Genomic DNA, 25,543 nt, shown 5'->3' on the forward strand with positions numbered 1-25,543 from the left:
TGCCACACTTTCTCTTTCAGTGCGTTCTGAAATCCTATCTGTTGTGGTAGGCACTTAGCTCGTGGAGCCTTCTCTCCATCCAGCCTCCTAAGCCTTTACCTCAGTAGATAATAGTGTTCTCGCAGCACCATGATCTTTATTTTGACTCCCATTTCATCACTCTGCCACTTAGGGGACTCTCGAGACTATGTAATAATAAAAGATACAATTCAATGGCACGAGAAGGCAGACTTCCCCTTATGGCACGTATATATCTGCTAACGTCCAGGGAAGAAGAAGAAGCCGGCCATGGAAGTACAGGGCCCGCCTTCTCTTGGGAGAGTTTTAGATTTTCATGGGGAATTGGGGAATGAATGGGATGTGGAAAAGTAGAGACGCTGTGCTGTAGGTAGACCCCAGGGCAAAGATGAAAGCCAGATATACAGAAAGGTCACAGTGGCAGGAGTGGGAGAGAGAGAGAGAGAGAGAGAGAGAGAGAGAGAGAGAGAGAGAGAGAGAGAGAGGGAGAGTGTTCTCAAGAGACTAAGGAGGGAAGAGGGCTAGATATTTGGGGGTTTTAGGAAGTGGAAAGTTCTGGAGGAGGCAGGAGGTAAGGACCAGGAAGAGAGAGATTGAGGTCCAACCAAAGCCTCTGCCTCATGCTAGGTGGCATTTAACAAAGTGAGCCAAGAGAACGCGTGTTACCTAGGATACTTCTGAGACTGTGATGCCTTCTGGCCCTGATAGGAGTATGTGGGCATGGGCAATTTCTTATCTGAGGCCTTTGTCTACATACAGAGCTAGATGGCAAAATGTAATTGATAATTCAGAGCCACAGCTAGAGAACGCATATTTATTTCTGTGCAATTAGAGCTTTTAAAGAATTAAGACCACACAATTCCAAGCACCATCTCTTTGTTATTTTATTATCCAATATGGCATTTCTGGCTAATTTCGTGTCTTCTCTGAAAAGCAAAGAGCAGTGCTGCCACCTACACCATGCCACAGGGTGGCGCTACTGAGCGCTGCTGTGCTCACCATGCACCTGGAGGGTGCTACAGAGCTCACTGCGCCACGGGGCGACACTGCTGTGTTCTCCACACCACGGGGCAGCGCTGCAGTGCTAGCCATGCCATGAGGCAGCGCTGCCATAGTCACTACGCCACAGGGTGGCGCTGCCATGGTCACCATGCCACAGGGAGGCACTGCCACACTCTCCAAGCTACTACCATGCTCACCATGCCACGGGGTGGTGCTGTAGTGCTCCCCACACCATAGGGTGGTGCCGCCAGGATCACAGTGCCACCAGGCAGTGCTGAAACGCTCACCACACCACGAGCAGCACTGCTGTGCTCCTCGTGCCACGATTTATGAACCCTGCTTCTATGGAAACTTCACGGCTCTTTCTGCCTATGCAGTTTCTAATGTCATTTACTCAATAGTAATCCCATCATGACCGAGGGTCCCATACCTTCCTTCACAGCACGCAGAATGTTGGCTTCAAACAGTGCCCTCAGAGGTTGTACTAACAGGAGGATGCCCTCAAGTGCAGCGTCACCAAGAGTTCATGAGAAAATGATAATTCATTTGCCTGGTCATGGGTAATCTGTTAATGGGGATTTTACCGTGTCATCATAGAACATCGCACACAGACAGTATAGATTAGACAGATAGATGATTGATTGATGATAGATGATTGATAGAAAATAGATGAAAAAGTAGAGTGATAATAATTGATACATGGAGATAGATATAGACAGATGATTAAAGGCTGGATAGATATGGAGATTATAGGTAGATGGACTGATAGAAACAGATGAGTAGATGACATATTGATATCTATATGGATAGATAGCTATGACAGAGAGGTGAACATATGGACAGGTATATGATAGGTAGATTTGCTGAAGAAGAGAAATGAATGTGCCTCACTCATCGCTGGAAGGTCATGAAAGGCAGACCCACGCACACCGTGCCCATCTCAGAGAATGCTGGAGCTGGGTCCTTGTGAAACAGTTGAGTGTGTCTCAGAAAACCCACTTGTTGCCCTGGATTTTGTTCTACTCAGAACCTCTAGAGAAGAAAGGACAGGAACAGGGGACAGGCCAGCCAGTTCTCAGCCTGTGGTTAGCCAGCCCTTCCCAGAAGCCGAGCTCCTCACAGGAGGAACACATGGCAGACATAACAGCAGCCGCTCCTCCGTGCAGGCCTTCCTGCCCACCAAGTCACAGCCTACCACACTGACTAGCACAGCCCGACCCCTGTGCTGGGAGCCGGGCAGCGGAAATAGCCATTACAGTTAAACACGAGGAACTGTCAGAGAAAAGTAGTGACAATAGGAACCCCACCATCACCATCAAAGTGTCTGTCAATGCCAGGAGCCCTGACCTGAGCGAGGGTCAGTGGATTGGCTCAGACAGGATGAGTTCTGGTGCTCAGTGGGGCCTGTCAGCGGAAACCCAGAGGTGGAAAATGGTGACATTTGAAAATAGGGGCATGACAAGTGAAGTCAGAAAGACAAGGAGAGGAAGAGAGGTGGGGTGCTGCTTGAGAGTCAGGGGAGAGTATCCAGTGGGCCCCGCTGGAGAGGAAGCAGGCCTTCTTCTGTTACGGATCAGCCCTCTGTCACTGGGCAGCCCACGAGATTTCCAACAGATAAACGTCCCGTTGGGAAGCTGGAATGCCTTGGCAGACAATTTTAGGCCTTGATTTGATTGATAAATCCTTTGTGACAGGAGGGGATGAAAGAGGCCCCCGGTTTGGTACATATAAATAGGAAATTAGCTGGCAAAGTTGTCAAAGATAATTAACTTTCCCATTCTGTGGGTCTATTCAGGTTGACATCCTGAAATTATGTAGAAATGCACATGTCAACGCTCTGACAGAATTTGGGGCTGATCAGATAAACAGATCTGGAGCTGCTTGATTGTGAAATGATGTAAGCGCTTAGCTGGTGTTTTATCAGGAGTCTGCTCCTGGCTGCTGCAGGGACCCAGGGATGGGAGTGGGGGTGGGGTGGGGAGGTGGAGGTGGACAAGCAAGGTGTTGTACGCTGCTTTCCTCCTCCCCCTCCCTTCACTCTCCTCCTCCCCCTCCCCTCTGCCTCCTCCTCTTCCCACCTTCTTTTTTTTAACATCTCCCAATGAGCTGAGATGTGCCTCATCCTCCATTTAACTGAGATCCACCTCAGTACTCCCACATCGCTGTCAGCCTCCAATACCAAGTGGTACCTTCCGAGGAAACCCATCATTGTGTGTTCTCTGCTCAGACAAGCCCTGTTTCAATAAGTAGACTATGGTTTGCAGAGGCATCTGGAGTCACTATGGGGGAAAGAAAGTTCTGGACCTGGCCTGCTGCTCACACACCGGAAAGCCTTTTCCTGTGGTAATCCCATCTTGTTTCTGGAAATTCCCCTTCAATAGAAGACTTGTCTAGCTTCAAACTTTTCCCAAAACGTAACAGCCTTTCCTCAGGTTGGAAGGCATTTTAATGTCTACTGATGACCTACTGTGTGAGAAGAACAGGACTGACTATGGAGGCCAGTAACAGGCTGACCTTAATCTCCATTCGCAAATAAGGCATGGCTTTCTGATTTGGCTAATGAGAAAACAGACACCCAGAGAGGGGAAGTAACTGTGAGAGGTAGCACAGATATGAAAGACGTGGCGGTGGAACTTACTGTTTTTTTTAAACATTCATTTATTATTTATACAGTATTCTGCCCACACGTGTGCCTGCCCACCACAAGAAGACACCAGATCTCATTACAAGTGGTTGTGAGCCACCATGTGGTTGCTGGGAATTGAACTCGGGACCTTCGGAAGAACAGATGGTGCTCTTAACCTCTGAGCCATCTCTCCAGCCCCTTGCTCTTGACTCTTGTCCCCTCCCCAGCACTATATCCACACGAGTAGAATCTTAGAGTCTTAGAAATTTGGGAAGTCCTTAGTTCAGGCTTCAGCAAGCTGGAGCCCATGAGCTAACACCAGCCCACGGCCGATTTTTTGAGTAGTTTGCGAGGTAAGGATGAAGATTCTTGCACTTGGAAATGATTGGGAGAAGAATATACAGAAATGAAAAAATGTGCCACGTGGAAGCTACAGAAAGTTCTAGGCCAAGTGCACACAGATGCAGCTTCACCAGAAGACAGCGTTTGTCAGGGCAGCTGTGTGTTGCCTGCGGCTGTTTCAGCACTGTCCTGGTGGGTGGCAGAGCCATGGCAGAGCCGGACCTCCTTTATAGCTGAACACTGCTGTCATCTTTCCTTACAAAACACACCCTGCTGGCTTCCCACATCTCAGTGCAAACTTGTGGATCTGTGATTGCAAGCAGCCTCGGGCAGAAGTTGCAACAGGCCTTGCCTCGTGTGCCCGACCAACCACTGACAGTGGGACTTGTCCATTTCCTGTCCCACATGTGAGGAAACCGACTCGGAGTCCCAGGAAGTTCTTCCTGCTTATGCAGGTCACGGCTACACCTGCCTGACGTCACCCGAACACAAGGGCTCTGAAACCCCTCACAGAGTAGCCATGTAGCTATGACTGTATCTACTAGCTGTTGCTTTTCTGAGTGAAATTCGGTTCTTAGAAGGGAGCTTGAGAAATTCTTAGTTCAGGCTTCAGCAAGCTGGAGCCCACAAGCTAACTCCAGCCCAAGGCCTAATTTTAGTGGCTTGTGAGGTAAGAATGAAGGCTCTTGCATTTGGACATGATTGGGAGAAGAACAGACAGAAACAGCAAATGTGCTGTGTCAACATTGGCTTCCCACTTAGTTCCACACCTCAGTGCAAGCTTGTGGATATGTGGGTGCTAACAGCCTTGGGCAGAAGTTGCAACAGGCTTTACCTGGTTTGTCCTAGGTGGTGATCAACACCATCTACCTCCTGGGTCCGGAACCCACGAGCTCCCTTCTGTGGGAAAGGGAGCTTTGCCCTAAATATCTATGTTAAGCATATCTTACCCCATATAACCAACATTCAAGAAAGAAGAGCAGGCGAAAAAGACTGTAAGAGCCATCCAAGGATGGGGAGGAGTGCTGTGAAGTGATGTTTTCTGGACATGACCTGGCTACTAATGTCGTTATGAACTCATGACAACTGTGGCTGACTGCCCCGGAGCTGCACAAGATGAAGCCAGCTAAGTCCTAGGCTCAGGTGGGATAGAGGGATCTCCCTGGGCCACCCATTTGGATGAGGAGCTATTGGCAGTGGTTAGCCGCTAGGGAAGGAGACTAGTCCCTTGGTGAGGTTCTGGCCACTGCGACACCCATGCTCCAGGGGAGGGCCCTCTGCACATGTGGACAGCACGAATTAATCTTAATGGGTTATGAAAGAAAGAAAGAAAGAAAGAAAGAAAGAAAGAAAGAAAGAAAGAAAGACAGACAAAGACATGTATTTGGAAGTAGAGCTTGTTGGGGGGGGGGCAGAAATTAGGATGATTGGAGGAGGGAAAATAGGGGTAAATATGGTTGTATTTCATCATATACCTTTATGAAATTCTCAGAAAATGTAGAAAGACTGACTTTAAAAAAAGACAGAGAAAGCAAGCATGAATAAATAGAGAAGAGGTGAAGACCCTCCCACATCACCATGTTCCAGAATCCAGGCCTTGGGCCATCCACTTCAAGCCGTTCTCAGACTTTCCCCAGTGCGACACACACCTGTCACAGTGTCCTCCCTCCGAGTTATTGAGGCTCTGGATCTCTTCAGAAGGAAAATAGCAGCCCTGCCTGCATCTTATTAGCATTGTGACCATTTGCAAATTAATTTGGACGGTAATATAATTTTCCTCTTGTCCAGGGCTCGGCTCTGATTACTGTCATGGCCCCAAAGTGCCAGCTTCCACGCTAGCTCTTATGATGAGAAATTAAGATACATTCCTTCCTCACTCAAATAAAACAAACACATGACTGTGGGACACAGTCGGATAGAAAAGTCATTAATCCAAAGAACGCCGTTATTTGAATAAAACCGGAGAGGAGGAACTCAATTGAGGGCTTGAATGTTGACGTGAAATTGCGAAGGCTATTTTCACCCATCGCTGGCTTTAAATAGCTCTTTGTAGAGGATAATTTGGGCCATAAACCTTGTTAATGTGATATCGGCTGTTTCAAAGTCGTGTTTAATCCCAAGCAACAGTCATACTCTGAGGGTCCCAACATGTGGAGCCCTGTTTCCATCTGCTGCCCTGACTTTTCACTTTAGCGGAGGTCACATGATTTTATTTGGGCAGGAGGGCATTGTGCATTGCTCAGGAGGTCGTTAGAAACAATAACAGGAAAGTCAGCGGCTGCACTGTATGTGCATCACGTGTGTGCCCTCACTGTGTCACAGGTGTGCTGTAATGTGGCTCACAGACCTGCACGAGCAGCCCTTATTTTCGGTGGCAGACTGTGTGCCTGGAGGGTTTTTTGTTTTTTTGTTGTTGTTAAATCTCAACTGCATAAGCCGCTGGAGCTCAGCTCTTTGGCAGCAGGCACCCTACCTCCTTTCTAGCTGTGAGCCCTCTGTGATCCCCATGGGTGCCGCCAGCCAGTCAGCAACGCATCCGAAGGGTGAAAGCCATCACCTGAGGAGAGGGCAGAGATCCATTCTCTTCTGATCTCAGCAATGTTCCAGTTGCCCACAGTGGCAATGGTCTTTTAAAAAAAAAAATCTGCCTCTTTCCTAATTTCTTTCTTTCCCTTATCTTGCTTTTTCTGTATATTCCCAATTTTACCGCTTAGGACAGCTACCTTCATCCAAGTCTTGTTTTATTTTCCTGTGCTAGAAAACTGAACAATCATATTACTACCAACTTCTCTTGCTTATTCACTCATTAAGTATTTGTTTGATTACACATTTCTGTATTTAACTATACATACTATGTGATGAATAATTATCAAATATTGTCAGGGGTTGGGGAGAAGGATCCTGCTGCCATGATGGACCGCACCATCAAACTGTGAGCCCAAATCCTTCTTTCCGTATGTTGGCTTTGTCACGGGTTTTGTGACAGCAGCAAGACAGTTGGTGAGCACACTTCTCTTTGTAACACTTCCCCAGCCCTTGACGTTGAACTGTTTCTCATCCTTGCTTCTTAAGTTGAGAAAATAGAAAGTGAAGGGGATTGGGGAACTGACCTAAAGCTAAGCGGACAACAGGGCGTAGAGATAAGATTTGAACCAGTGTCTGTCTATTTCCCAGAAGAGTGATCATCAACAGTAACTCACAACAATGGCTTTGCTTTGTTCAGAGCCCCCACATGGAGGCCTTCATAAGCTGTGAGCTCCCAGGAAGAAAATGTAGCAGGGATCCCATGATTCAAGAAGAGAACAAGGCTTATTACCTGCTGGATAACTCACAGGTTTCCTGTTCAATAAAGCATTGGCCCACTTTTGACCACTCTACCTTGCCAGGCATCTATCTGCTACGCTTAAAGGTACAGTGCATGGCAAAGGGCCTTGTCCGTGGGTAGATAGTCTGCAGACATGGTGTTCTTAGGCAGAAGGAAACAAAACAAAACAAAACAAAAACTCAAGAAATGGTGAAATTGCCCCTTCCCTGACATGCGTCTGTAGGGCTTGTTCAGAGTTTAATGGTTCAATAACCTTACAGTGCGTTTAATTTGCCAATGGAGAGGGAAGAACTGTGGATGTGAACAGAGTGGTAGGTTTATTACCCACTGTCCCCCTCCCCGCTGATTACTGATGAGCACCTTGACCCCTTCTTGGCTAATTTGGCTGAAGAAATAATGGTAGAAAAAGTAGCTGCTGGGAACTGAGACACAAGGAGAAATTTGGGGTGCGTGGAGTGTGGGGTGTGGGCCCATTAATGCCTGACATCCCAGTGAGTGGATTAAGTTTGGCAAGTCTGTTTGGAAGGATTTCGGTTTTTAATTTAGTCATACAAATACATGTAAGTGGAGGAGTCAAACTGTTCCATCTGAGGTTAATGCCTTATTGCCGTAGCCAGTGCACTCACCCACTTAGTAAGTAGGCATTGAGCGTCTTCTATGTGCCAGACATGGGGGTGATGCCACTGTGAAGATGTCATAGAAGGTTCCTCCTACTCTTGGGAAGCTTCAGTTCAATGGGAATTTCACAAGCAAATCCCCCAATATCATGGGTTTCATGATGTGCTATAGCAACACTAGCACACAATGGAATAAGAGACTGTGTGGAGAGGGAGTCTTTAGTGAGGGCAGAGGGTGGGTGACATTCAGAAGAGATCTGAGTGTCCAGAGGAAAGATTTTCACCAAAGGAGACTGCCAGATGCAAAATTTCAAAATAAGAATCAGTCAAGGATCTATAAAGACGAGACAAGAAAAACAAGTGGAACCAGGGAAAAGAGAGGTACAGATGATGGAGGAGTAGGGGGTGGGAAAACATGTTCACCAGATTAAAAATGACTGGATGCTTATTTTTTGCCAAGATTTATTTTTATTTTATGTGTAGGGGTGTTTTGCCTGCACGTGGCCTGTTCATCATGTGTGTGCAGTGCCTGCAGAGACCAGAAGAGGGCCCCAAATCCTCAGGGATTGGAGTTACATGTGGTCTGAGCTGTCACGCAGGTGCTGGGAACTGGATCCTCTGCAGGGAAGTACGGTTCCTAACCACTGAACCATCCTTCCAGACCCAGGATGCTTGTATTTTAAAAGCTCACCCTGGCTCTTTAGGGGAGCAAGTACAGAGCCATGTACAAGTCAGAGTGTCTGCAGCATCATGACCCACACTCATGGTTGGGAGGATTAAAGAGGAGCCTGTGATCTGGGATGTCACCAGAGTGACAGATGTTTCCTGGTGCCATTTCCAGAGACAGTCATCACTTAAGGAGAAGCTGCTTTACAGACTAATTCAAGAGCCAGGCACACATCTGCCATCTGAGCACATAGAAGGCTGTGGCAGGAGGATTGTGACCTGAAATCAGCCTGGGCTACCAAAGAAGATCCTGTTTCAACTGCCCCCCAAAAAACAAGAGCAAAACTAACAGGAACTGAATTATGTTTGGCCTTGTGTTTTAGGCACACAGATGTAGACACCATGGGAAGAGTTCTCTGAATCGTTCTAGACCAGATACTGTTGTATTCTCAGAGTTTAAAGACCTTCACAGTAGTAAAAAGAAAAATAATACTCTGTCATGACAAAGTCCAAATGGTCACTTTGTGTAACAACAATGCTTGATTTTTAGGTCTTCCCACAGTTAAAAAAAAAACATGTATTTTTCTTCCATGTGGAGAATGAACTCTTTTTTTTTTCCTTTTGATTTTTATGAACTGAGCTCTCATTCTGTAGTCCAGCCCGACCCAGAACTCACGATATAGTTCATGTGGGTTTCAAACTTGCAGCAATCTTCCTGTCTCAGGCTCTTGAGTGGCAGGATTATAGGCTCACACTGCCATGTCCAACAGCATATAATCATGTTTTACAAAAAGTTACACTGTGGAATTAGAAAGGAGAGAGGGAGGGGGAGAGGGAGTGAGGAAAAGAAGGTGGGGGTGCAGGAAGGGAGAATCATATTTTTCTCTTGCCTCTAGGAACTCTGCACCCATATTTGCTATGTATGTACTTGTTTTATTAAAATTGATTTAGCTGTCTGTCTGTCTGTCTATCTATCTATCTATCTATCTATCTATCTATCTATCTATGATCTATCTTCTATCTATCATCCTCTGCCTATCTAGTTGCCTATATATTTTCTGTCTGTCTGTCTGTCTGTCTGTCACTTATCTTCCCTTCTCCCTGTTGCATCCACAATGAACAAACTCTCTTACTAGAGGTAGAAGTACATGCCCCAGAGATGCCCCACTGTTGGTTGTCCTAAAAGGAACCAAAACTATTATTGCTATGATTACAAACAGGAAAAGACGAGTGCCCAGAGGACACATTGCAGCAAAGATTCACAATATCGATGCGATCTCTCAAGCAATCCTGGAGAATACACATCTGGGATTACATTAATGATAGCAAAGCTGAGTTGAATCTGTTTCTTCACACGTGCTGTCTAATTTTCTCTGTATTATATTACTTTACATAAAAAAATAATCAAGCATGGAAAAAGTCCATAGCCAAAGCCACCTAGTAGAGCTAACAGTGGACTCAAAGGCTGAGCAAAACCAGCTCTAGGCTTCAGCAATTGAGGAGCCATGGACCCCAAGTCTGCTGGAAACTATGAACCTGTTCCCTCAAAAAATGCTTATTTGTATACCACTGGATGTGTGTACAGAGAATGGATTGCAAACTACAGTCTATAGGTAAAATCCAGCTCCTGGCATGTGCTTTATAAATAAATAATGGCTCCCTAGCAATGCCTTTGTGTGTTGCCTATGACTGTTTTCTTGCTCAGTAATATAGAAGGGATAATGTAGTAGTTACTAAGCCTCAATTATTTATTTCTGGACCTTTGCAAGAAGCCTTTACCAGTCTCTGGCAAGAGCGCAATGTGGGTCTGTGAGTGCCTTGGCCCCGGCAGTAGAAGGCAGAAGTCCAGGGAATGGTTTTAAGGACCACAGGGAAACCATGAGTCCTGCTTTAGGGATGAAGACTCTGGATGCCCTGTGGACCAGCGGAAAACACAAGCAAGCAGCTGAGGAGAGCTTGCAGGAATAGATTAGGGAGCATGCCTGAGCTCCAGTGCGGACAGAAAGACGGGAGGATGCGTGTCATTCTGGCTCAGCCCAGTTGCTCAGTGTGACCCTGATCCCTGAACAAGTGGAGAGGCAGAGCTCCAGTGGTTAGCGTCTGCACTTGACCCCAGGTGAACTTGACTACACGTGACTGGGTTTTGCTCAGACACTGCTCTAAGGTCCCTGGTTGATCATGTGCTGGGCTCCTCCGGTCAGGAGAATTCACTTGTCCGCTTCTGCTTTGTGAAGGGCTGGCTTTCAAAAGATCTAAACCCCCCAAATAGAAAGAAACAAAGTTGAAAACCCCGTGGAGTTCACAGAGCGAGTCAGAGAGCAGGAGTTTATTGTTGGCCTTCAAATAACCACTGTATTTGAAATGAGTGGACCTGACAGTTATGTGTCAGGCAAAATGAAGACGCAGCAGGATCTGGCCACTCAACTCCTTTGGCCAGTGCACTGGCCACTGAACACAATGCTGGCAGCTAACAAGAAATAGGAGAATAGCAAGTACCATCACATCTGTTCCACCCAGAGGCCCTCTCGTCCTACTCACAATGTCAGGGTATAATGGACACATTTGGAGACAAGGCTTTGGATGCAAGCTGTTGTGGTTGGAACATAAACTGCTCCTGCCAGGCTCAAGCCTGGTGTGTGTGCCTCGTCCCTCATAGCTGGTGGTGCTGTTTTAGAGGGTTTGCGAAAACTTCCCAAAATGGTGCCGAGAGATGAAGTAGGTCACTAGTGGGCTTGTCCTGGGGGAGTGCATCTTTTAGAACAACATTTTTAAAATGCAGTTGTGGTGTGTGTGTGTGTGTGTGTGTGTGTGTGTGTGTGTGTGTGTGTGTATGTGTGTGTGTGTATGTGTGTGTGTGTGTGTTTGTGGAGGACAGAATATGGGGTCAGAGTCCCTGTAGCTGGAGTTACAGGTTGCCGAGGGACACCCAGTGTGGGTACAAGTGCTCTTGAATGCTGAGGCATCTCTTTTGTGCCATGGCTCTAACCTCTCTGCTTCCTATCTTCTAAGAAGTGAAGGACTGTCTCCATCATGTGCCCCTGCTGCCATGTTCTTATGGCCAAGCACATGGGGCCAAGCGAGCATGGACAGTGTGCCCTCTGGAAATGGTGAGCCCAAAGAAGCATTGCCTCCTCTCTTTAGGTTGTTCTCAAGTGTTTTGGCCAAATAATCATGAGTCGAGGAGAAATGATACTTGTGATTGCAAGGGCCCTTGGGACAGAAGTGAGAGGTAAGCATGCAGGAGCAGGCTGATAAGTAGACAACCAGCAGGGTCGAATGGTATACACATTGACGTAATCTTCCTAGTGCTGATGCTCATGTTAATTCTGCCATATACTAGACTATATACAACCCCAGATTCTTTCTCAACATAGCCGATTTGTCAGTCAAAGTCACTGGGAAGACCTTAGTTAAAAGATGCAATCTGTCTATTATTACCATGGTAGAGCATCCAGCCACTCTGAGAGAAATGTCTTGAGCAGTTCCAGGATACACTGGTGAGGAGGGCTAACAGATGAATGTGTGAAGCCTGTGAATTCAGCTGGCTTGTTGGACTTATTTGGATGAAAGACATTATGTTAAAGTAGAGCGAGTGTGGAAGCGTTGGCTGGTCAAGGAGAGTTGCAGGATGAGAAGGAATGCTGATTTGCAGAGTGGGCTAATTGCAAGGAAATCACTCTGTTCAAGGACACTGGCTTCTCCCGCGTTGAGCAGGAAGTGAAGGGACAAGGTTGTTGACAAAGCAGCACTAGGGAAATTGGAGCCACTGGGCATTATTGGAGGGAACATCACATGGGGTAGCCACCACAGGGAAACAGGTTGAGGGTGCCCCAGAAGAGAAGCATAGCATCACCATGTGACTTGGTGATGCGCTACCTCACACCCAGAACGTTGGGGCTTAGGCAAGCATGCCTTCACAGGACTACCACTAGCTGTCCTCAGCCAGAGCATGAAAACAACCTAGCATTCCATCTGTGAGTGAATGTGGAAAGAAATGGTGGTTTCTCCACACAAGGAGAGATAAAAGGACTCATACTAGCTGTAATACAGACGATCCCCAAGCCATGCTGAGTGAAAGGAGTTAGTTCCAAAAGAACCAACTATGACATGATCCCACTCTTATGAACCATTCAGTCCAATCAGATGTAACCAAAATGACAGAAATTAGATTACTGGTTGCCAAGGGCAGGAGAGATGGAGTTGGAAGGGACCGGGGCTTTGCCCTTGGAGTAACAAGCATGTGTTGGAACTGGGTGGAGGTGGTAATTGCATATCATGGTGGTGACTGACTTAAAGACCAGCAATTTTATGTGTTGTAAACTTTGACTTAATAACTTGTATCAAAGAAGAAGGACGATTAGAGAGAGGGAGGAGACTGAAGGGGAGAGAGAGGAGGAGAAAGATAACAAGAAGGAAGAAAAGGTGTCTACTTCTTCCACTCTAAACATTATCCCATCCAAAGAGCTGCAAGGAACTCTTGTACTTAGTGTTATTTTAAACTTGCTCTATTTTTGCTCTTTGGGTCTTGCTGTGATGTGGCAGTGGTATCGCCCCAAATATTTTTAACATACCCCTTCTCCTTCTCTGGGGCTATCATGAACCCAGACTTGGTCATTTCCTTTCTCTTTGCCTCTGCTTCCTCATTTCTCACCCATCTTCTACCCTATTGCCAGACATAGTTGTCTAAGACACTTCTTGCTGTCCATCATGGTGAGTCTTTTCTGGACCCCTCTATCTTTGGGGCAGAGTTTTAGCTCCCAAACTATGATGGGATAAATAGGAGTGGACTTGGGTCAAGGTTCTGACCCCTCTCTTGGCCATCTCTCAAGTGTGTTCATAAACAGAGGAAGGGTATTGTTTTTGCCTCTGGCAAGGTCACATAGTCCCACTGAATTCTAGCTCAGAATACTTAAGAGCTTTACTGCCACTCTGAGTGTGGGTATAATTATGTATGGATATGTGGCTGGCTTAGCGTCACAGGAAGATGTGTGGTTTGGAGGTGAGTGCCAGCTCACCCCCTTGCTGGACAAAGGCTCCCTTTAAGGAGCTGGTACTCTGGTTACTGCCTTTTAAAGGTTTCCTTCTGTTACTGTGACACAAACCAACTGAATGAAGAAAAGCTTTGATTTGGTTTATACTTCAAGCTCACAGCCCATCACTGAGAAAGAGAAGTCAGGGCAGAAACATGGAGGGATGCTGCTTGTTCTCTGCCTCACTCACTGGATCAGGCTCAATTTGCTTCCTTGCTGAACTCAGGACCACTTGCCTAGGGATGGTGCCACCCACAGTGGGCTGGGCCCTCCGGTGTCAATTAATATTCAAGACAGTTCTTCAGAGACATACCCACAGGTCAATATAACATGAGCAATTCTTCACTAGAGGCATCAGCCTCAGATGACTCTAGGCTATGTCAAGTTGGCACTTAAAGCTAACCAGAGCAATGCCTGAACCTCAAAACTCAGCCCCCTGGGGTTCCTGCCATCATATATTGAGCTGCAAGCCTCATTAGCACCTGCAGGGGGAGCTGTGCCAACCTTGACTGAGTCCACATGGCACACCTGTCACTTTTCCTGACTCCCTCAGTGCTTTGCATGGATTGGTTTCTGTCACTAGAGGGATGGGCACTACAGATGTCCATTTGGGGGAAGTTCCTGGACTCTGCAGGTCCTCAGTTTCATCATCTGAGAAAGGGTGAAGATCTCAGCATTAAACCTTGTGACCCATAGTGGTTTAAAACAATCTGGGGAGTTCTTCCAAATAATGGTGTGGTGACATTGCAATCACAATGCACCTGGAGCCTCCAAGGGATGGAGTCATCCCAATAGTAGAGGGTTCTTAATATTCCCATGTAACTTCCATGTGCTGGTTTGGAAACCAGCCCAGTAGCCTAGTGGTTGTGACCCAGCTGGGGTCTTGCAGAAGTGCAGCTTTGACTGGCTGGGCCTAGGGGTTTTCTGAGGTCATTATCTTTAAAAAGTTTCCGACCATCCGTGTTCTGTGGGACTTCCTGGACCCAGAGGACCTTTGGTAACATCTGAAGATGGGTTGAGTTGGTTTAACTAGAATGGAGACACTACTTTCATCTGATGGGTAGAGGCTGGGATGCTTACTAGTAAGCATCCCATGATAGACAGGACTGCCCCTACCACAAGGTCAAGGAACGCCTTCTAAGAAGAGACCCAGGTCATTGGTCTACAGACCACACTGTCAGTAGCAATACAGTCTCCTCCTCTAGGTAAGCCACAGTGACCCTGGGTAAGATAGTTTAGACAAGCAGAGCTGGTCACAGAGTGAGATGACGAAATCAACAAAGACTGTATTTGGTTCCATAATGAGGCTTGGATGGAAAATAAAGATTATGTGGCCAGCCTCAGATCATAGCCACTCACTAAGTGGCTGTTGGGGCATTTGTAAGAATGGGGCATCAGGAAAGGTAAATGAGAGTCGTAGGGTACCCACTGGGTGTAAGCAGCCAAGACAAAAGAATAGAAAAAGGCGAGAGCATGAATTATTAACAAGGCCAGGCGGGAAAAGTGTGGTGCAAGCCTTTTTTAACACTGTGCGAGATCAGGATGAGGAAAAATGGGCAGGGACTTAATTGTCTCATTGACTTTTGCTGAGGAAACTCAGAGTCATCAAATCCACACACACAGGGCAGAAGGAGAGTCCACATGCACTAGTGTGTGTGTGTGTGTGTGTGTGTGTGTGTGTGTGTGTGTGTTACATGGGTGGGAGCGTGTGTGTGGCCCATCTGAATACAGGTTGGTGCACATGTGTGTGCATACATCTGGAGGCCAGAGTCAACTTCTGTCACCTCGCAGGACCTTCCCACTTTGCCTTTTGAGCCAGGATCTCTCCCTGGCCTGGAGTTAACCAACTAGTCTAGGCTGGCTGGCCAACGAGCTCCAGGGAGCTTCCTGTCTCTACCTTCCCAGGCACTACAATATAATTCCTCATATCTAGCTCTTTTAATATGGCATCTGGGAGTCGAACTCAGATCTTATTGCTAGCAGTGAAAGAGAAACCAGCAAGTAAGGGTAATACATCAACTATGTATACACACACACACACACACACACACACACACACACACACACACACACACATACACACACCTGCCTTCTAATTACCTACACCAGTGCACAGAAAACCATTTAGAAAAGCTACCAAAATTCCCAGATCATAGCTTTGATTATAGGCCCGTTTTTCCATGAATATTTTAAAAGTCTACCCTGAATCATCTTTTCAGTAAGCGTGTTCTTTATGAAACAAACCAGAAGACAATTGGAATGTCCACAGCAAGGCCTCCATCAGGTGAGCTTCTGAGTCTCTGGGCTTCTCTAGCCCTTCTGAGGTTGGTCCTTCATCTCATAGAGGGTCACAGAACCTCTTGGCGGGGCGGGGGCAGAGCTTTGAGGGCAAAAGTATTTTCTTAATAATATAAAGACATGGCTACCTTTGTCATCATGTTCATAGCTGCTGCCTTGATGGTGCAGAAGCCACACCGAGTCTCTCTCTCTCTCTCTCTCTCTCTCTCTCTCTCTCTCTCTCTCTCTCTCTCACACACACACACACACACACACACACACACACACTCCACACACTCACACCGCCTCCCGCTGGTACCTCATCAGGATTCCCAACAGCTGTGTCCATGCATCCAAGCATCATCATGGGATTCAGCACTCAGTATCACAATAGGAAAGAAATGAAAAAAAAAAAAAAAAGCAACTGTTCTTCAGAATGCCCTGGGATAAAGTAGTAACAATAATTAATGGCATCAAACTTCAACCCCTATGTTCACATCTTTTAATATTTGGGGTTTGATAAGATGGAAGCACGCAGAAAACTCTCCTGTACAGAGTGAAGCGTGGTGACTGGCCCGAGCCAACCACTCAGGCCGTGGCTGAGCTGTGAGCTGAACTTGCTATTTATTTACAGAACACCATTTTCACTTGGAAGAGCAACTGACAGACAAATTATGACTCTTCAGACTTGGGTGTTTGGCAGACAGTCTCTGGAAGATGAATAAATGAGCCACTTCAGAAAAACAACTGACAGTATCTGTTGCCAGAGTCGAGAGTCCAACTTTTAAGAGACAAGTAGAGCTTTGGAAATTGTATATTTTGCAACTGCGAGCACCTCAGCTTTTGAAAACTCAAATGTTTGGGGGCCGAGACTGGTGGTATAAACAAATGTGTTTTTAAAGGTATTAATGAGATGTTGAAACACTTGAAAAGTATCTACATGATGTAAGAAGCCTATATTTTCCAAACGACCAACTCATAAGGTATTAAAAGGCCCATTTAAAATGCAGGACTCGCCAATGAATTTTAATTAAATAGAGTACAAAACAGTTTAGTGAAATGTTTTTCAGATTCCACATTGCAACAAACCTTTGAGAAATACTCCTTGTTGCGTTTCAGTGGAGTGTCAAAAATACACTCCCATTTTCTGGGAAAGCTATTAACATCAGTTGTTCTTCTCCACATCTGTGTGCACTTTGTGCCATCACATACTTTAACCGATAACAACAATAGAGGAGATGCAGGAAATGATGTGAGAATTTACTTTCTATCAAGGGGTACTTAATAGTGATAGCCATCTCACTGTCAGTATTGTCTCAAAAACTGTTTTAATTAATTATTGTTTTTAACCACGTGTGTATGTGTGTGTCTGGGTGTATCTGGGTGTAGGTATGTGTATGTGAGTATAGGTATCTGTAGAGTCCAGAAAGGTGCGTCATATCTCCTGGAGTTGGAGTTACAGGAATTTGTCAAGTGCCTCATTTTGGGTGCTGAGAACCAAACCCAGACCCTCTACAAGAGCAACAAGTGCTCTTAACCTCTGAGCCACCTCTCCAAGTCTCACTGTTACATTACAGTGGTCACATTACAGTGTTAGCTGAAGTTTTGCAAAGCTAAGCAACTGGGGGGGGGGTCACAGAGGCTAAATACTTGTAGCATAGAAAAACCCTACTATGAAAAATAAGACCAAGCAGTTTGTGGGAATCGAAGGCCCACTGAGCACTGTCCTTGGATGTGTCCCCATTATACCCCAAGCTCAAAGAAACTAGAACCGTCAAGTTTCCGTTATGCAGAAGCCTGGCTGGGCTACCTGGGGGGATACAAACATGGTCCTCAACCACCAAGAAGATGGATCAGATTCATAATTGCTTCCCTGGGCAGAGATGCGTGTTCTTTCTCCTTCTTTCTTCCTTCCTTCCTTTCTTTCTTTCTTTCTTTCTTTCTTTCTTTCTTTCTTTCTTTCTTTCTTTCTTTCTTTCTTTCTTTCTTTCTTTCTTTCTTTCCCAGAGAGCGAGCCTATTGGTCACCATCAAGAGCCAAACAAACTCCCAGCCAATGAAAACCTTTGTACCTTACGTAAGTATCCCCCTCCCCCCCCCCCCCCCCCCCCCGACTCCCAGAACTGCAGGCATCTTCAGGCCTCGTCTCATTTCCTCCTGGGGTGTATTATCGTGGTCTGGGCCAGATGGACTTCCCCAGGAGGCTTGGCTGAAACACCCTCCTCCCCTGAGTATCCAAAGCCCCGCGCTTGCAGGCACCCATCTGTTCCTCCTGAAAGCGCGTCGCACCCATTGGTTTGGAGATGATGCAGAATTTTCACTGCAAATGAAATATCTCCGCCCCATTTCCTCTGACACCCAATTCCCAACTTCACAGGTGGTGGGATTGTTGGAAAGACAGGCTCTAATGCGACGTTAGCACTATGGAGTCCCGAGTGCCAGACTGTGGTGCCTAAATTCTAGCTCACGTCATTGTTCTCTGGCCTCTTGAGTCGAGGGATCTGAACATATGGGGCAAACAACAAGAACATGTTTGGGCAGAAATCTGCTTACACCTCCTCCAAATATAGGACCTACGCAAAAAGAGAGATTACACAGGAAGGTAGCTACCTGCCTCTGCTTTTATTGTCTTCAAACACAAGATGGGTCTCACTTAGTGGACTAACTGATGCTAAAGAGACACAAAATAACTACCTAGACACAGTGCTCTCAGCAACTATCAAGACGTGGACCTCAAAAACCCAATCCTAGACATCTAGGTTACCTGAGGATAATTGGTCATCAACTGGAAAAAGGAAGATTTACAGGTGGTAGAGCGCTGATGGATGGGCATCCTATTCTCCCACAGCCTGTGGTTTGCCTGAGGAGGAATTCAAAGAATTCAAAATGGGATCTGGTGACCTTAACTAGGTCTGGAGTTAGCCCCAACCTGAAGGTCATGCAGATGGACCTAGTTAAACTAAATGGGTCCCAAAATCAACCCCTTTCTGGTAAGGTTCATGTATCCTTTGCCTACAAGTTTCTAGGACTACAGAGCAGTTGGGTTGGCTCGTAGGGAATGGGTAGAGCTGTGGGGCAATGTTTGTGTTGGACTTATTCTGTATGTGTGTGCAAAACGAATGAAGCTTTGTGCTTCTTGGCCCAGACAAGAGGCAATCAAGGATGCGCTAGGACACTGCCTGAGTCCATCCATTTAGAGTGTATATGCCACCAGCAGCTGTATGTGGAGCAGCTTGACAAGCTGTGCAGCAGACTTTGCTGAAGATGCAATATTATTATTTCTGGGGACAGAAGCCCAAACAGTTCGTTACTAACGTATTCAAAGCCCAACTGCCACAGCATATGTGTGTGACAAGAATTGGTAGAACGCATCTTGGACCCCAAAAAGGAAGACTAGAGTGAATGACCAAAGGGTTTGTGCGGACCCTAAAGAGGCCCCATTTCTTGATAAAGGAAGCCTGGTGAGTGGCAGTGTCTGCTTGTTGGGTAGACAAGCCCTAGCACATTATCCGTTTGTTCTTTTATGGAACAACTGATTTATCACGCTGTTACTTGAATGGCGCAGAACTGACCATTTCTTTAAAGCAAACTTGAAAGAAGGAGCATGTTTACTCTTTAACAACTTTATTCATGCATCCAATGTGCCTTGCTCATACCCGACCCTTACTCCTCATTCCCACAATCTCTACACACTCTGTCTTCTTTTTTTTTAAACTTTTATTTTTTTATTAATTCATTCATATTACATCTCAATAGTTATCCCATCCATTGTATCCTCCCATTCCTGCCTCCCTCCTGCTTTCCCCTTACTCCCCTCCCCTATGACTATGACTGAAGGGGACCTCCCCACCCCTGTATATGCTCATAGGGTAGCAAGTCTCTTCTTGGTAGCCTGCTATCCTTCCTCTGAGTCCCACCAGGTCTCCCCATCCAGGGGATGTGGTCAAATATGGGGCACTAGAGTTTGTGTGAAAGTCAGTCCCCACTCTCCACTCAACTGTGGAGAATGTCCTATCCATTGGCTAGATCTGGGTTGGGGTTCAACGTTTACTGCACTTATAGTCCTTGGCTGGTGCCATAGTTTGAGCAGAACCCTTGGGCCCAGATCTGCCTATCATAATGTTCTTCTTGTAGGTTTCTAGGGCCCTCTGGATCCTTCTGTTTCCCCATTTTCCCATGCTTCTCTCACCTAGAGTCCCAATAGGATGTTCTTCCCTCTGACCCACTTTCCTGATAAGTAAAGATTTTCATGCCTTGGGCTAGTGCTCAGATATAAGTGAGTATATACTATTTGAATCTTTCTGCTTCTGGGTTAACTCACTCATTATGGTCATTTCTAGTTCAATCCATTTGTCCACAAATTTTGGAAATTCCTTGTTTTTAATAGCTGAGTAGTATTCCATAGTGCAAATGTACCACATTTATAGCACATGATTCAGTGTGGTTTGCTTTTCAAGACTTTCACATGTTGTAAAACCATGCCCAACACCTATTCCCAGTGCTTCTTTCTCACTCAGAGAGAAATGCTTTATCTCTTAGTGACTCCGCACTGTCTCTTTCATCTGCCCTGGGTCACTACTCATCTCCTGTCTCTTGGGATTGGCTATTTTGGATGTTTTAGATACAAGGAATCTTACAACCTGGGGCTTTTGTAACTGGCTTCTTGGACTGTGTAAAATGTTAGCATAAGATTAACCATGTTGTGGTGTGGGTCACTTTTCCTTTGTGAAATAGAATGGCAGTGTGTGTATAGAACGTGTTTTGTTTACACATTTATTGGTGGAATTAATATGTATGGCTTTATGTTTATTGTTGTTCACTAATTATGACTAATGTTTCTATGAACATTCAAAAGAAAGTTTTTGTGAAGAGAGTGTCTCAATTCTCTTGAGCATTTATTCAGGAATAGAAGAACTGGGTCTTACACACACACACACACACACACACACACACACACACAAAGAAGAAGAAGAAGAAGAAGAAGAAGAAGAAGAAGAAGAAGAAGAAGAAGAAGAAGAAGAAGAACTGGGTCACATAGTGACCGTATATTTAATATTTTGATGGACTTTCCAATATTTTTCCCATACAGGCTACAACACTTTGTAATTCCACAAACAATATGGGGGTATTCTGATATTTTCCCAGCTTTACCAAGACTTGTTAGAGTTGGTCTTTTTGGTCCATCCATCCATCCATCCATCCCTCCACCCATCTACCCACTGGCTCACTCACTCACTCATTAATTTCCTCACATATCCAGCAATTAATTGAGTGTCTATATAGTCTGAGGACTGGGGATATAATAAGCAAGATCATCCAAGTATACAGTGTTGTGATGGAGGCACGTAACAATCAGATAATCCTGGGAGCATGCAAGTGTGAGAAAGAGCTCAGGAGGATAGCAATGGAGGTCCTAAGAGACTTACCCAAGGGAGCTTAGGATCTGTGGAGTCAGAGAGTTTCCCCCACATGGTGATTGGTGGGCTGCTACCAGACTGGAGGAGAAAGCACCAGGTATTTGTGAATAATATTAGGAATACATTTTTATGGCTGGAATATAAAATGCACCAACCGTCATGCACTGAATGCTTGTTCCTTGTGTGCTGACATTCATCTCTCAGGCTCTGGAAAAATCTTAGGACTTTTCTGGAGGGATAAATCATTGGTGAGGACTGCTGCTTGGAATATCTTGTCCCTGGTTTCTTCCTGCACCCTCCTCCACTGTTTCCTTCTCCTGTGAGATGATCAATTCTCTTCTTCCATGTGCTTCCACTGCCACGAGGTTCTGACTGTGCACAGATGTCTAAAACAACTGAAACAGTGGAAATAAACCCTTCATCTCTCAGCTGTTTCTGTGAGCCAACGCTTGCCTTCCTTTCTTATGACATTGGAGTTAACCAAGTCCATCCATCACAGTGTCTGTAGAAACTCAGACAAATCTATTGTTATACATGGATCCTGAAATTCATTATCCTCCAGTTTCCAGTGAGGTGCCTGTTCTAACTTCCATCACCTGAAGAGAGGATCTCTAGACTGTTGGCATCAGTGGGGCTAATGTCCAAGGTAATGGTGATTGTTTGAATGGTGGACATTGAAGGTATGCCACGTACCAGGTGACATCCACATGGCTGGCGATTTATAGCATCACATCTATTTCTTACATAGTCACCAACACAGAAAGAGGTCAGCACGGGGTTAGAAAGAACTAAAAATTAGCAGAGCGTGGTAGTGCACACCTGTAATTCCAGCACTTTGGGAGGCAGAGGCAGGCAGATCTCTGTGAATTTGAGGCCAGCCTGGTCTACAGAGTCCAGAATGGCCAAGGCTACACAGAGAAACCCTGTCTTGAAAAACAAAAAAAAAATGAAATAAAGAAAGAAAAATTAAGAAGGCAACGGGGGAAAACCACCCAGTTTATGTAGGACAGAACTGAGCTTATGGATGAAGGAATGATTCCAAGTATCCCTAAGTCTGTGCTCAGTGCCTGAGAGTGGTGCTCAGTTTCAGAAATACTTTTTAAATGCATTTCCATTCCTTTTTTTTTTAACTTAGAAGCATATTTATTTCTTGAATATGGAATGCAGTTCCTTTTTTTCCCCAAAGTACTTCTTTAGTATTAAACTAAATGTTTTTAACTTAATCACACAAAACAGCCCTCCCAGTATAAAAGCTCCCAAATCCTTGTACAAATTAGTTTCTAGCCCCAGCAATAAATGAGTACCTGGAGCCAAGTCAAGAAAGGAAACCACTTTAATTAGGTTTGATAGTGTCTCCAATCAGCTTCAGGAGGCTGTCACTAGATTTACAGTGCACCTCCCCCACTGTAACTCTCGCTGCTCAGCTGAGGTGAAAAGTCCCAGAGAAAAGAAGGGTTTCTTAACATCTAAGCACTTATCTTCCTACATAAGTGGCTCTAGGAGATATGGGTAAGATACGTGGGAGGAAACACAGGCTCACCTTGCCCAGACTTGTCAGCCTCTATCATTGTCCCCACTTAGTTGGGAAGGTTCTAGAAAGGGTTGATGCAATCAAGTATCCCTTGGTTCATTTCAGTGAATACAGAATAGCCCTAACCAATCGGATACAAGACACTTGCCTTCACCTTCACACACACAGTTATCTCAAATTATGGAAATGTGGGTCCTGAGCAGAAGCTGGTGTTGATGTTCAGAGGGATCCAGAGACTGAGCCAAATATTGCTGGGAAATATCAGGATGGGTTTAAAACTCAGATCAGTTCTGTCGCATGTATAGTGCCATGACAATACTTAGTATAAATTGTCAATAATAAAAATAATCATTAGGGTCTAGGGAGATGGCTCAGACAGTAAAGACTAAGTTTAAGGGACTAAGTCCAACTCCCCAAACCCACATAAAAGATGTCAGACTGCGTGCCACACACTTGTAATTCCATTGCCAGAAGGGCAGACACAGGAGGATCCCCGGAGTGTGCTTCCTTAATTGCTGGGTCCCCAGTCAGTAGACATTCTGTGAGAGACAAGAAGACTATGCACCATGTAGGAGGAGAAGCAATACCTGCCATGGCTGTCCTCTGCCTCTCACATGCATGATCCATGCAGACCTGTATATTCATGCATCTTCTACATGAGCACGCACCACCACATGAGTATGTGCACACACAAAATGATGACTAGCCATTTCATTTATGATACGTTGTTTCACACAGTCATTTTGAAATTGGATTCCCTTATTGTGGATTTCCGCTCAACTCCTTTTCCTTGCTTTTCACGGATGCAGTGCATGAGCACAGCCCACAAGAAAAACACAAAGCATATTGGAGAAGCCACAGCGCTGCGTCGGAAGGAAAAGTAGGACTGATCTTTTCTCAACACTTGACTTTGGACTTGACCTCTCTGTCTCTGGGTCTCCCCCTAGCACAGAGAATTAACACATCCAGAAAGAAGAAGATTGGGGGAAGACGAAGAGATTAAACGCCTTGTGGAGTCAATGCTGCCATGCACCTCACTTATTTCTTTGAAACTCAAAAGGAGTGTCATTAGGGCTGACAGAAGAAGTCTGGAAAGTCTTCCGTGAGAGCTAATTAGAGATGTTGTCCCCCTGTACAGAAGACACTGTGGCACTTACTCCAGAGCTCTTACCAGGGAGCCCTTTCTTCTTGCCTCCACAGTATGGCAACTGCAAGGAAGACATGACACTGGGTTAGAATTCCTGGTATCTTCCTGACAGTCTCCACCTTGTACCAGATGTTTTGTGAATATTCGCTAGTCTCCACCTCACATCTTTCTGATTGGTAACATTTCTTAATTCTCACTTCACAGGTGGAGACTGGATACAGACTGCTTTCATCTGATTAAGCCAGCCTTGCTCACAACGACAGTTTCCATGGACTTCAGCTTCTTCCATCTGCTTCCATGTCCTTATGATGGCTCATAGATATGAATTACCAATGGATATGGTCCTTTTTTTCTCCTTGGTGATTACCAGGACTTTTATCTAACCTAAGAAAAGAGAGAAAGAGTTTGAGTAATTTCTTCCTAAGAGATGTCAGTTCTCCAACCCCAGGCCATGCGATTTATTATGTTATCTACCTGACATGGCAAAAGGGACTTGACAACACGACAGAGCCAAGGTCTCTGAGCTGAGGACCACGTCATAGATTTGTGGCTGGTCCCCATAGGCTCACAGCATCCTCTTTAGGGTTGGAGAAGGAGATGGGAGTGTAAAAGAGAGATTGGAAGAATTCATTCTGAAAACATAAATAGAAGTTAATGATAAGAAATAACATGCTTTTTAGGAGCTAGTAAAAGGCAAGAATGGGTCCTTCCCTATTGCCTCTACCAGATCCCATCCTGGCAGGCACTGAAGTTTGTCCAGAAAGAACCAGTTTGAACTTTAACCTTAAGGAGCTCTAATGTACTTAGCTTTAAACTACTCATCCTGTGTTGGGTTGAGCCACTGACTTTGCTTCTCTTGTCTCAGAGACAGAGAAGCAACAGGAGAGGATTCAGGTCAGGTGACTTCTCACAGCTAACAAACTGACCAAGGCACCAATGATAGCATTCAGACCAACAAAGAGTGATAGTCTGGCTGTGGGACAGAGAGGCATTCAGACTTGTCATCCGTTCTAAAGCCAGCCTGTGCCACCAAGGCCACACACCAGGAATCGAGGTTGTGAGAATCCGGATGTCATCTTTATGGCCATGTGTATTGCATTCTGCACAGGTATGACAGGTACTCAAGGCTGCGTAGCTGGACACTGGCAGAGCTGCCTGACATGGCTCATTTTCTTTATAGATTTGACCTGTTGATCTGTATTAGCTCTGTGTAAATGTGAAAAACACTTGACAAAGACCAATGTAAAAAAGACACGGGGCTTATTTTTGGCTCACCGTTAGAAGGCACAGCCCATTGTGGGAATGAAGGCATGTTGTCGGGAGCTTGAGCTAGCCAGTTCTATTACCTCCATGGTCAGGAAGCAGAGAGAGAGAGATGAGTGCTGGTGATCAGTGGACTTTTTCCTTTTTATCCAGCCCATGGGATGATGTCACTCCACAGTTTGGATGGATCTTCTCACCTCAGTTAATCCAGTTCAGAAACTCCCTCATAGTCCTGGCTTTAAGCGACTGGAGATGCTGTCAAGTTGGCAGTCAACACTAAACA

At 45.5% G+C, this 25,543-nt stretch overlaps 1 long non-coding RNA gene across 1 annotated transcript in view; it reads left to right on the forward strand.

Moving 5' to 3' along the window:
• LOC311583381 overlaps positions 1 to 25,277 on the forward strand; it is an 80,761-nt gene extending 55,484 nt beyond the window's left edge. The window contains exons 3-4 of the long non-coding RNA XR_014774482.1: positions 17,911 to 17,979; positions 24,202 to 25,277. This is a non-coding gene — a long non-coding RNA (uncharacterized lncRNA). The remainder of the gene's footprint in view (positions 1 to 17,910; positions 17,980 to 24,201) is intronic.
• The last annotated feature ends 266 nt before the right edge of the window (positions 25,278 to 25,543 follow it).

This window comes from Acomys minous, assembly GCF_964271855.1.
Source record: "Acomys minous genome assembly, chromosome: 14".
NCBI classification, from domain to species: Eukaryota; Metazoa; Chordata; class Mammalia; order Rodentia; family Muridae; genus Acomys; species Acomys minous.